This window comes from Oratosquilla oratoria, chromosome 14 (assembly GCF_046742065.1).
Source record: "Oratosquilla oratoria isolate Oo_2021 chromosome 14, ASM4674206v1, whole genome shotgun sequence".
NCBI classification, from domain to species: domain Eukaryota; kingdom Metazoa; phylum Arthropoda; class Malacostraca; order Stomatopoda; family Squillidae; genus Oratosquilla; species Oratosquilla oratoria.
In genome coordinates, this window is record NC_134790.1 from 68,611,513 (window position 1) to 68,621,631 (window position 10,119).

The following is a 10,119-nucleotide window of genomic DNA, read 5'->3' on the forward strand; positions in this document are numbered from 1 at the left end:
ACGATTATAAATATTCATTGCTTATCTCTTCGTTCTCCTCTGGGTATCCAAGTTTGTCATAGGTTTTCATAATATAATAAAATTCGTCTTCTAGGTATTCTTTGCTACATATTCGTAGTGCCCTGAGAAAAAAACCTATTACTATACCACTCTTTGTCCTATCATCATGTGCGGAGAAGTAATGTATTAAATCCTCTTTGTTTCCTTTCTGTATACTGAGAAAGTCACAGTTTTTCCTACTCGTTGTATTAATGTATCGTGGAAGGGCAATTGTCCATTTTGTTCCTCTTCTACGGTGAACTGAATATCGCTGTTGACCGCGTTAAGTAATCTCACTTTATTATTTACAATGGTGTTTTCGGGGATGATAGCGAGGACGTCGTCTACATATCTAAACCAGTGTGATCCCCTACCATTAATTCTGATAAAGTTTTCTTTTTCCAATAACTCCATATATAGAGAGGCCATCACTGCACTTAAAGGACTACCTATAGCGAGACCTCTGTGTTGTTCATACTCGTCACCATTAAAAGTAAACGCACCGAAATTTACGCATAAATCTATCAATTCTATTTAATCTTGTTTTCTTACGGGTAGGTCAGCATCGTTCATATCTTTTATTACTATCTTTACTGCCTCTAACGCACCATCAGTGGAAACATTTGTAAATGAAGCTTTAAGATCATAGCTTACTAATTTTTTCCCCGTGAAATCTAAATCCTTTAATCTTGTCAAAAGATCGTTAGAATTTTTCAAATGTGTATTACTGATCGACCCCATTGTCTGTAATAACGGTTTGGCTAGACATTTCGCTAGTCTGTAGGGTGCACTGCCAACCCCTGAAGTTATGGGTTGCTTTGGAGCGTTAGGTTTGTGAATTATTTGTATACCGCCCATCTTGGGAGGATTGGGGTCTTCCTCCAGAAATCCCATTAATTCCTTTCCATTTTCAGTTTTATTAAGAATTTTCCTGGCATGTATTTTGAATTTATCTTCTTCACTCGTTGCGAAACCTATATGTTTTTTGTGATGAGTATTGTCGTCATCGAAGAGCTCCAACATTTTACTGATATAGTCCTCTTTTGATAGGATCACAATACCACCTCCTTTATCTGCATTGGTGATTATTATGTCTTTGTCTAAGCCTAGGTATTCTTTACTACAGATTCGTAGTGCCCTGGTATAGTAATAGGCCTTTTTCTCAAGGCAATACGAATCTGTAGCAAAGAATACCTAGAAGACGAATTTGATTATATTATGAAAACCTTTGACAAACTTGGATACCCAGAGGAAATGTTGAGGAGAACGAAGAGAAAAGCAATAAATATTTATAATCGTGGAAAGAAAGAGAGAAATGATAAAAATACTACCAATTTTGTATCAGTACCTGACTCAGAAACGTCACCAATAATAGACAAATATTTAACAAAAACAGGTATAAACATAGCCAAAATAACTAATAAGAGGATAGGTGATTTGATAAAGACTTCCGAAAAGAGAACCAATTCCGAAAACAGTGTCGTATACAAAATATTATGGCGAGTCATCAAGGGGATTAGATAAAAAAAAAATTATGAACATAAAAACGACATAAAAGCACATAGGGCATCTAATTCTTTAGTAGTTCATGCGGAAAAATTTCGATTATTTACCAAACTGGAGAGGAGCTGAAGTGCTACATAAAGGTTTTGATAAATTCACTAGAGGAATTGTAGAATCAGCATATATTTCAACTAAGAATTCATCGAACCATCGAGGAGGGTTTATCAATTTAGCTAAACAAACTAGTATTTTAATTCTAGAACACACCAGCAAAACGACCTTTCCCAAGTATCCGAAAAGATAATTAAGTTTAGTACATAAACTTCAATTACAGTTTTCCGCACACTCTCTGAAGAAGTTCTACGCAAACGAAACGTTAGAGTGTTTAGGGTTCCGAGCCTTCCTCTGTGTGTATGTTCTCCATCATGTATATATATATGTATATATATACATATATATACGTGTGCCTTGTGAATTACTGCAAAACATATATATGTATATATATATATATATATATATATTTATGTATATATATACATATATATATGTATATACATATATATATATGTATATATATATACATATATATATATATATATATGTATGTATATATATATATATATATATATATATATATATGTATGTATATATACATATATTAGTGAATCTAGGGACCAGGTTTTCATCGAGACATTTTCTATTGAATATCACAGCATACTCAGCGTTCGTGATCTTTTTCTTAACATTTTCATTTTTTTCTAATTATTCTCTTCTTAGAACTTGGTAAATGATGAATAATATTTCCGATCGAGTCCATTGTGGATATGAAAACTATAACATTACGACGTTTTGCCTAGACCTTAGGAATCTTCTGGTAATTTCTATTTCTAAAGCTACATACATGCTTAGAAATACAAAAAATACAAAAGATGGAATACTAGGAAAGATGGTAGTTCATGACGAGGGGGTGCCCTGAAAAAATCCAAATGTCCACACATGTTTGGCATATGGTTTCTTATAAAAGCTGCCTCCAGACATTTCAGTTTTCTTTTGTCGTTGGTCTTTGAATTTATGACTGTGTTTTTGTTTAGTTGGTCTCGCGATATGGTAGTGTTATGTGTTTTTGTGATGTGATTTTTTATAGCACCGTTTTGCATGTGAAATGTCAGCCTTTGTGATAATGTTTGCGTTGTGTGGCCTATGTACTCTCCGTTGCATAGCACACCGTCTTTGTTAAGATTGCTGAGTACTTATACACAACGTGGTTTTGTTTTAATTTATCTATAGTGGCAGTCATATTATTTTTCATAACAAGAGACAAAGTTATAGGGTTGTGGTAATGAATAATTAGATCCAGTTTATCCTCTTGTTTTTTGGGCTTACAGTTCTTGTATATTATGTCTTTCAGTACTTTTTCTTCTGTTTTATAAGTAGGGGATATTGTGTTTTGGTAAAAGATGTTTAATTTATTCAGCTTATAATCTACCTTGATATTGTTGCTATTGGCTTTTTCCATATTGATTTTAATCTCTATGTCAATGTCTGTCATTGTGAATCCGTTATTAGTTAGAATTCATCCAATTGACTCCTTCTCCGCCAAGAACTAAATAGAGTATAGCAAATTCTAACTAATAACGGATTCACAATGACAGACATTGACAAAGAAATTAAAATTAATATGGAAAAAGCCAATAGCAACACTATCAAGGTAGATAATAAGCTGAATAAATCAAACATCTTTTACCAAAACACAATGTCACCTGCTTATAAAGCAGATGAAAAAGTACTGAAAAACATGATATATAAGACCTGTAAGCCCAAAAAACAAGAGGATAAACTGAATCTAATTATTTATTACCGTAATCCTAGAACTTCGTCTCTTGTTATGAAAAATAATGTGACTGCCACTAGAGACAAATTAAAGCAAAACCACGTTTGTGCGTTGGTGCAGGGATTTGAGAGAGATCTCAAATCCCTGCACCAACGTACAAATTCGCTAAGAAACTGTGCTCCGTTCTAACTCCCTACACACTCCCACCACCTACAGTCTACAATCCACATCCGATATCCTAGATATTATCAAAATAAACTTCGCTAAAGGTAGAATCGCTTCTCTTGATGTGGAAGGGTTATACACTAATAGTTCCGTAGATCGCATAATTAATTACATCAGCAACAAAGTGTACTACGATGACACCACACCTACATTAGATGTTCCAGAATTTATACTACGGAAACTGCTTGAATGCTGTACTATAGAGGTCCCATTCTCCTGCCCCCGCGGGAACAAATATTGTCAAATTGATGGAGTTGCAATGGGATCCCCCCTAGGAGTATTAATGGCAAACTTCTTCATGTGCTGCGTAGAAGAAGAAATATTCAGAAAAAAAGAAAAGCCAGATATTTATTGTAGATACATTGACGATATCTCCCTTAAGACCAAGAACAACAACGAAGCTGAAAAATTCCGCCACCTACCACAAGAGACATCTCAGCTCACTTTCACTATGGAAGATAACGTTGACGGAGCTTTACCCTTCCTCGACCTCCCAGTAAAACAAAATGAACATTCTTTTGATACAACAGTATACACAAAACCCACAAACCCTGGACACTGTCTTAATGATTCTAGTGAGTGCCCTCAAAGATATAAGGACTCCACCATCAGTACCTATATCCGAAGAGCATTAACTCACTGTAGCACATGGAAACAAGTGCATAATGAAATAGAACGTTCTACTCAAGTACTGATTAATAACGGCTTCAGTGAAAAAGAGATAAATCACCAAATGAAGAAAATAATGAACGGCTGGCATAAAAACAACAATAATAATCAGAATAAAGAGAAAATTAACATCTATTATAAATCCACTTTTTCGTCAGCCTATAAAAAAGATGAACCTACAATGAAACAAATTATAAAAAGAAACATTAAACTAGTCAATCCAAAGAAAATACTCAACCTAGTGATTTATTATAAAACTAGGAAAACTGGAAAAAATACAACGGCGAGCCAAAAAACTGATTCCAAATATCAAAAATAAATCATACGAAAATGGACTAAAAGATATGAACCTGTTTTCCCTAAAAAAAAAGTATAGACTCAGAGGTGACTTGATACAGGTCTTTAAAATTCTAAAGGGAATTGACAACATCAAAAGTGACAAAATTTTTACATTGAATGAGAATCAGACAAGAAACAATGGTCTCAAACTGTCCGGAAATAGATTCAATTTGGAAGTAGGTAGAAACAACTTCGCCAACCGTGTAGTTAATGAATGGAATAAACTTCCTGCACAGGTAGTGCAATGTAGTTCAGTTCGAAGCTTTAAAAATCATTTAGATAAACACCTAAGCAAGATGCTGTAATGATTATAATTCATTTCATATTATTTGTTTTTGTTTTGTTATCATTTGTCTGTTTTGATTTTCATTTATTATTAGTTATATGTCAATTCATTATCATTTACTATTTACCTGTTTGTTTATTATCTAACTATACCTATGCACTTATTTATGTATTTTATTTGCTATTTACATTATTATAGTTTTTATTTATTAATTTATTATTATGATTTTTTTCGCATCCGACCTAGATATGGATCAAAAGGTCTCCTGTCGGCATGCTCCGCCTTTGTAATCCTTAGCCACTCCTTATTAGAAACAGCCCCCAACAAGAGGGAGGGGAACTTCAGAAATCATATGTCATCTAAAGGTTCACATGTACACGAGGGAACTGTGAAGCTCTCCCATCCACCTATATTGGCATGACGACAATAAGGTTATCCCGTCGCCTCTCATACCAACTGACATCTGGAGCCCCTAAAAATCGCTTAAGAGAAGCCCATGGCATAACACTATCAAGAGAGACCCTAGAGGAAAACACTGAGATTTTGGATTTACGTAATGACGATAGACGCCTCCCAATTCTAGATGAGTTGTATATTAAAGAGTTAAGCCCAAATCTAAATATACAAGCAGGGGACCTTAGAGCCCTCCCAAGCATGAGACAAACCGTTGTAAATCCAAACATGAGACATAACACCACAAACGCCAGTGCGAGACAAAACGCCATAACCATAAGCATGCCACATTCAGCCACAACACGAACCCGGAGGCTCTCCTAGTGCACGTGACATTTCATCACTGCCCGAAATACTAGGTGACCTTCCCTAAATTGATTAGCAAGTAAAAAAAATCTAGTATAAAACTTAGTACTTTAATAAGACTCATCGGATTTATCCTTATCCTAACAAGATAGAACATCCCTATAACTACTGAAGAAGGGTCTTGAACCCGAAATCGCGATCTAGCTAATATGACTACATACAGTCAAGCCATAAATTTCCTTTCTAAGGAAAACAAATCTATAATAAGGTATATGGAAAATACCTTTAAGAAAATAATTAGTGCACAACAAGCCATCACTTTTAATTATGTATATATATATATATATATATATATATATATATATATATATATATATATATGTATGTATGTATGTATATATATATATATTGCAGTAAGGCACACGTGGAAATAATATGCAGAAAAAAACACTGGGAAATAAGAAGCTTAGTTCGAACGTTTCCGTCTATTTAAGACATTATCAAGGAATACTTAGTTACAGAGACATAGGTGGATATATATACATAAAGTAGTAGACAAGCTAGGAACATGGGAAGGACACACAAGATGCTTCATAATCAGGTTGAGACGTATGTTTACTTTTAAGGACGTTTAGTCACATGACGTTACGTCACCCCGGCCTAGTAACACTTGGAGAATTTTTTACAATTTTATCAATAATAAAATCATCAAGTTTATATAATCCTAAACTTAAATTGATATTATGGTCAAAGGTTTGCTTAATGTGACTGAATTCGATAATGTCTCTTTCTGATAAAGATCTACAAGAAATTATTACATTAGAATTATCCCAGTCAATAGGATGGTTGTGGTCTCTTACACTGGAACTTTGCCTACTCCTTACACTGTATTTGTGCTGATTTATCCTAGTTTTTAAGTCTTTACCAGTTTGGCCGATATAAAATTTGTTACATTTAAGGCATGGAATAGAGTAAACACAACCCTCATTTACTATAGGTGAATTTTTAGTGAGCTTACTTTTTATAGCATTGTTATTTTTGAAAACCAAGTTGATGTTGAACTGTTTGAGAATATTAGGCAGACCAACTAATTTCTCAATGTAAGGAAGAACCAAAAGGTTCTTTTTGTCAAATACTTTTCTTTCGTGTGAGGTGTTATGGAAAGTTTTGTAAGCCATTTTATGAGAAGTATCTAATAAGTGTTTTGGATATTTTAATTCAGAAGCTATGCTATATATCTTCCTCAGCTAATCATCCAAAAATTCGGGGCTACATATCCTGTAAGCTCTAAGAAACATAGAACTAAAGACAGAAAGATTTGTCTTCTGATGATGAGCCGAGTAAAAGTGGACATATGATGCGACATTAGTTGGTTTTCTATAAACGTCATATCTAAATTGTCTACCATTTCGATGAATTCAAATATCCAAAAATGGTAATTTATTCTCTATTTCTATTTCAAAAGTGAATTTGATTGAAGGGACCATACCATTTAGTTTTTTAAGGAATAAATTTAAGTTACGCTTAACTGGTCAAAGACACAAAATATCATCAACATATCTTTTCCACACAACTTGTTGGGGAAGAATCCTAGTTAGTAGTTTCATGTCAAAGAATTCCATGTACAAGTTACTAAGTACTGGGGACAGAGGGTTTTCCATAGCCATACCAAATTTTTGTACATAGAATTCACCATTAAAAACAAATTTACAATTTAAAATACACAAATTAATGAGCTCAATTATGGTTTTAACTGGAAGTGGCAAGTCATGTTTTGATAATGATTCATCTTCAAGATATACCAATCAGTCAATTACGGGAACACGGGTGAAGAGCGAAGTTATATCAAAACTAACTAGATTAAAATCATAAAGAATTTCTAGATTATTCAAATGATTAATTAAATCAACATTATTTGTGACGTGGGAAGAAGATATTGTACCCACTAAAGGAATCAAAATAGTAACAAGCCATTTGGATAAATTGTAAGTGACGGATCCTGTGGAACTGATGATGGGTCTAACTGGATAACCAGGTTTATGGGTTTTAATCAATCCATACATGTAAGGCAAGGAAGGGGACAAAGAAGAAAAATGTTTTATCAGATGTTCATGCCCTTTCAGAATATTTTTAATATTACGATTAAACTCACTATTTACAGATTCAAGCGTGTTTTTAGTAAGTTTTGTATATGTTTCACAATCTCCCAATAATGTTCCCATTTTTTCAATGTAATTTAATTTGTTAAAAATGACAATGCAATTGCTTTTATCAGCTCTAGTAATCTGTAACTGTTCATCTCTTTTTAACTCACGGTAAGACTTAAAAAAAACTTTTAGGATAATTTGGAATACCATTTGCTGATAAAGAAGCATATGCAAAACCGTTGCTGATGTTGATATTTTGAGTAGAGACATCACCAATATTTTCTAAATTGCAAAAACCTTTGGCCACGTTAACATAGTCTATTTCGTGTTGAGTTGCTGCGAAACTAAGACCATATCCTAAAGCACATGTTGTTGCACTATTTAAAGGTTTATCAGATAAATTTATAACAAAATTAGGGATGGCATGCTTGGACCAATCACTGTCTTCAATTGATATATATATATATATATATATATATATATATATATATATATATATATATATATATATATATATATATGTGTGTGTGTGTGTGTGTGTGTGTGTGTGTGTGTGTGTGTGTGTGTGTGTGTGTGTGTGTGTGTGTGTGTGTGTGTGTGTGTGTGTGTGTGTGTGTGTGTGTGTGTGTGTGTGTGTGTGTGTGTGTGTGTGTGTGTGTGTGTGTGTGTGTGTGTGTGTGTGTGTGTGTGTGTGTGTGTGTGTGTGTGTGTGTGTGTGTGTGTGTGTGTGTGTGTGTGTGTGTGTGTGTGTGTGTGTGTGTGTGTGTGTGTGTGTGTGCGTGTGTGTGTGTATTGAAACGTATATATTTGCTATTTGATATATATATATATATATATATATACATATATACAGTACATATAAATATACACACACACACACATATATATATATATATATATATACATATATACAGTACATATAAATATACACACACACACACATATATATATATATATATATATATATATATACAGTATATATATATATACATATATATGCGAATAAATCACAAAAACACGTGATTCACAAAATGTGTAATAAAACCACTTGGAAAATAAAATGAAAGGTGACCAAACGTTTTCGTCTATTTAAGACATTTTCAAAGGTACAGAGTAAGGAAACAGTGACAATATATATACAAAAGAAGCACACTAGGGCGGAATTAGGACAGTTCCATTGTACCCTCACTCTCTCGGTATTACCGGACGTTTGAGTCGGCTACTGTCAACAATTTTGTATGTTATAAAGTTATCTAATTTACACATTTCCATACTCATATTCATGTTGTCCTCAAATGAAGCTTTTATATAACATGATTCTATGGTATTCCTCTCCTTAATGTTCTTACTTAAGACAATTTTCTTTGTGTTATCCCAATCTGTGCAATGTTTAAAATCCCTTAAATGTAAAAACAATCCACTTGAAACTTGCCCTGTTCTGATGTTATATTTATGTTGGATTATTTTCAATTATAAATCCTTGCCTGTTTGTCTAATATAATTAAAGTTACAATTTTTGCAAGTGATGCTATAAACACAGCCTTCATCACAAGCAGGTGAATTTTTGATCAACCTGTTTTTAACAATGTTGTTATTTCTAAAGACAATTTGGACACCAAATTTATCAAAAGTACGAGTTAAACTAACAAAATTTTGATGAAAAGGGAGGGTTGAAATATTCTTAAAACTAAATTGCTGATTATGAGTACGATTATAAAAAAAAATTCTTTGCTGTGTTTTAAGCTACGTCAATTAAGTGTTTTAGATATTTCAATTTATTACCAATGTCATAAATGGTTTCAATTTCTTGGTCTAAAAATTCATTGTTATTATTATTATTATTCATTATTATTAAACTGAAATTATTTCAGCTTTGGCGGAATTCGAACCCGGACCGCCGCAGTGGCAGCTGGGAACTCTACCGACTGCGTCACGAATCGTGTGTGTGTGTGTGTGTGTGTGTGTGTGTGTGTGTGTGTGTGTGTGTGTGTGTGTGTGTGTGTGTGTGTGTGTTCGTGTGTGTATGTATGTTCCAACAGTTACGAATAAGGAAACACTACCTGCACTCACAAATAGTAAGCCGAGTCTGACATTTGAGATGGAAGGGCTGCATTTAAATACAGTCGCCTCATAGGCAGTGATGATAAGATTATATTCTTGTAATCAGCATTAGAATGGGTTTTCTACGACCAGCAAACAGAATGCGAATGATATGGGACCTTCTTTAAATTAGATAACATATTCTGGCATAAGTTGCAATGTTATCGGTGTGTAGGAGTTGAGATGCTTTTTTTAATATATTTCAAAGGCATTTTCTTAAT

The 10,119-nt window shown here is 33.5% G+C and overlaps 1 protein-coding gene across 2 annotated transcripts in view; it reads right to left on the reverse strand.

The window, feature by feature from the left end:
* LOC143032911 (methyl farnesoate epoxidase-like) overlaps positions 1-9,894 on the reverse strand; it is a 117,180-nt gene extending 107,286 nt beyond the window's left edge. The window contains exon 1 of one of the 2 annotated variants that reach the window (XM_076198171.1): positions 9,869-9,894. The gene's annotated coding sequence lies outside the window, so the exon portion shown is untranslated. Of the gene's footprint in view, positions 1-9,858 lie in introns of both variants that reach the window. The other variant, XM_076198170.1, reaches the window with a different exon arrangement.
* Between the last annotated feature and the right edge of the window lie 225 nt (positions 9,895-10,119).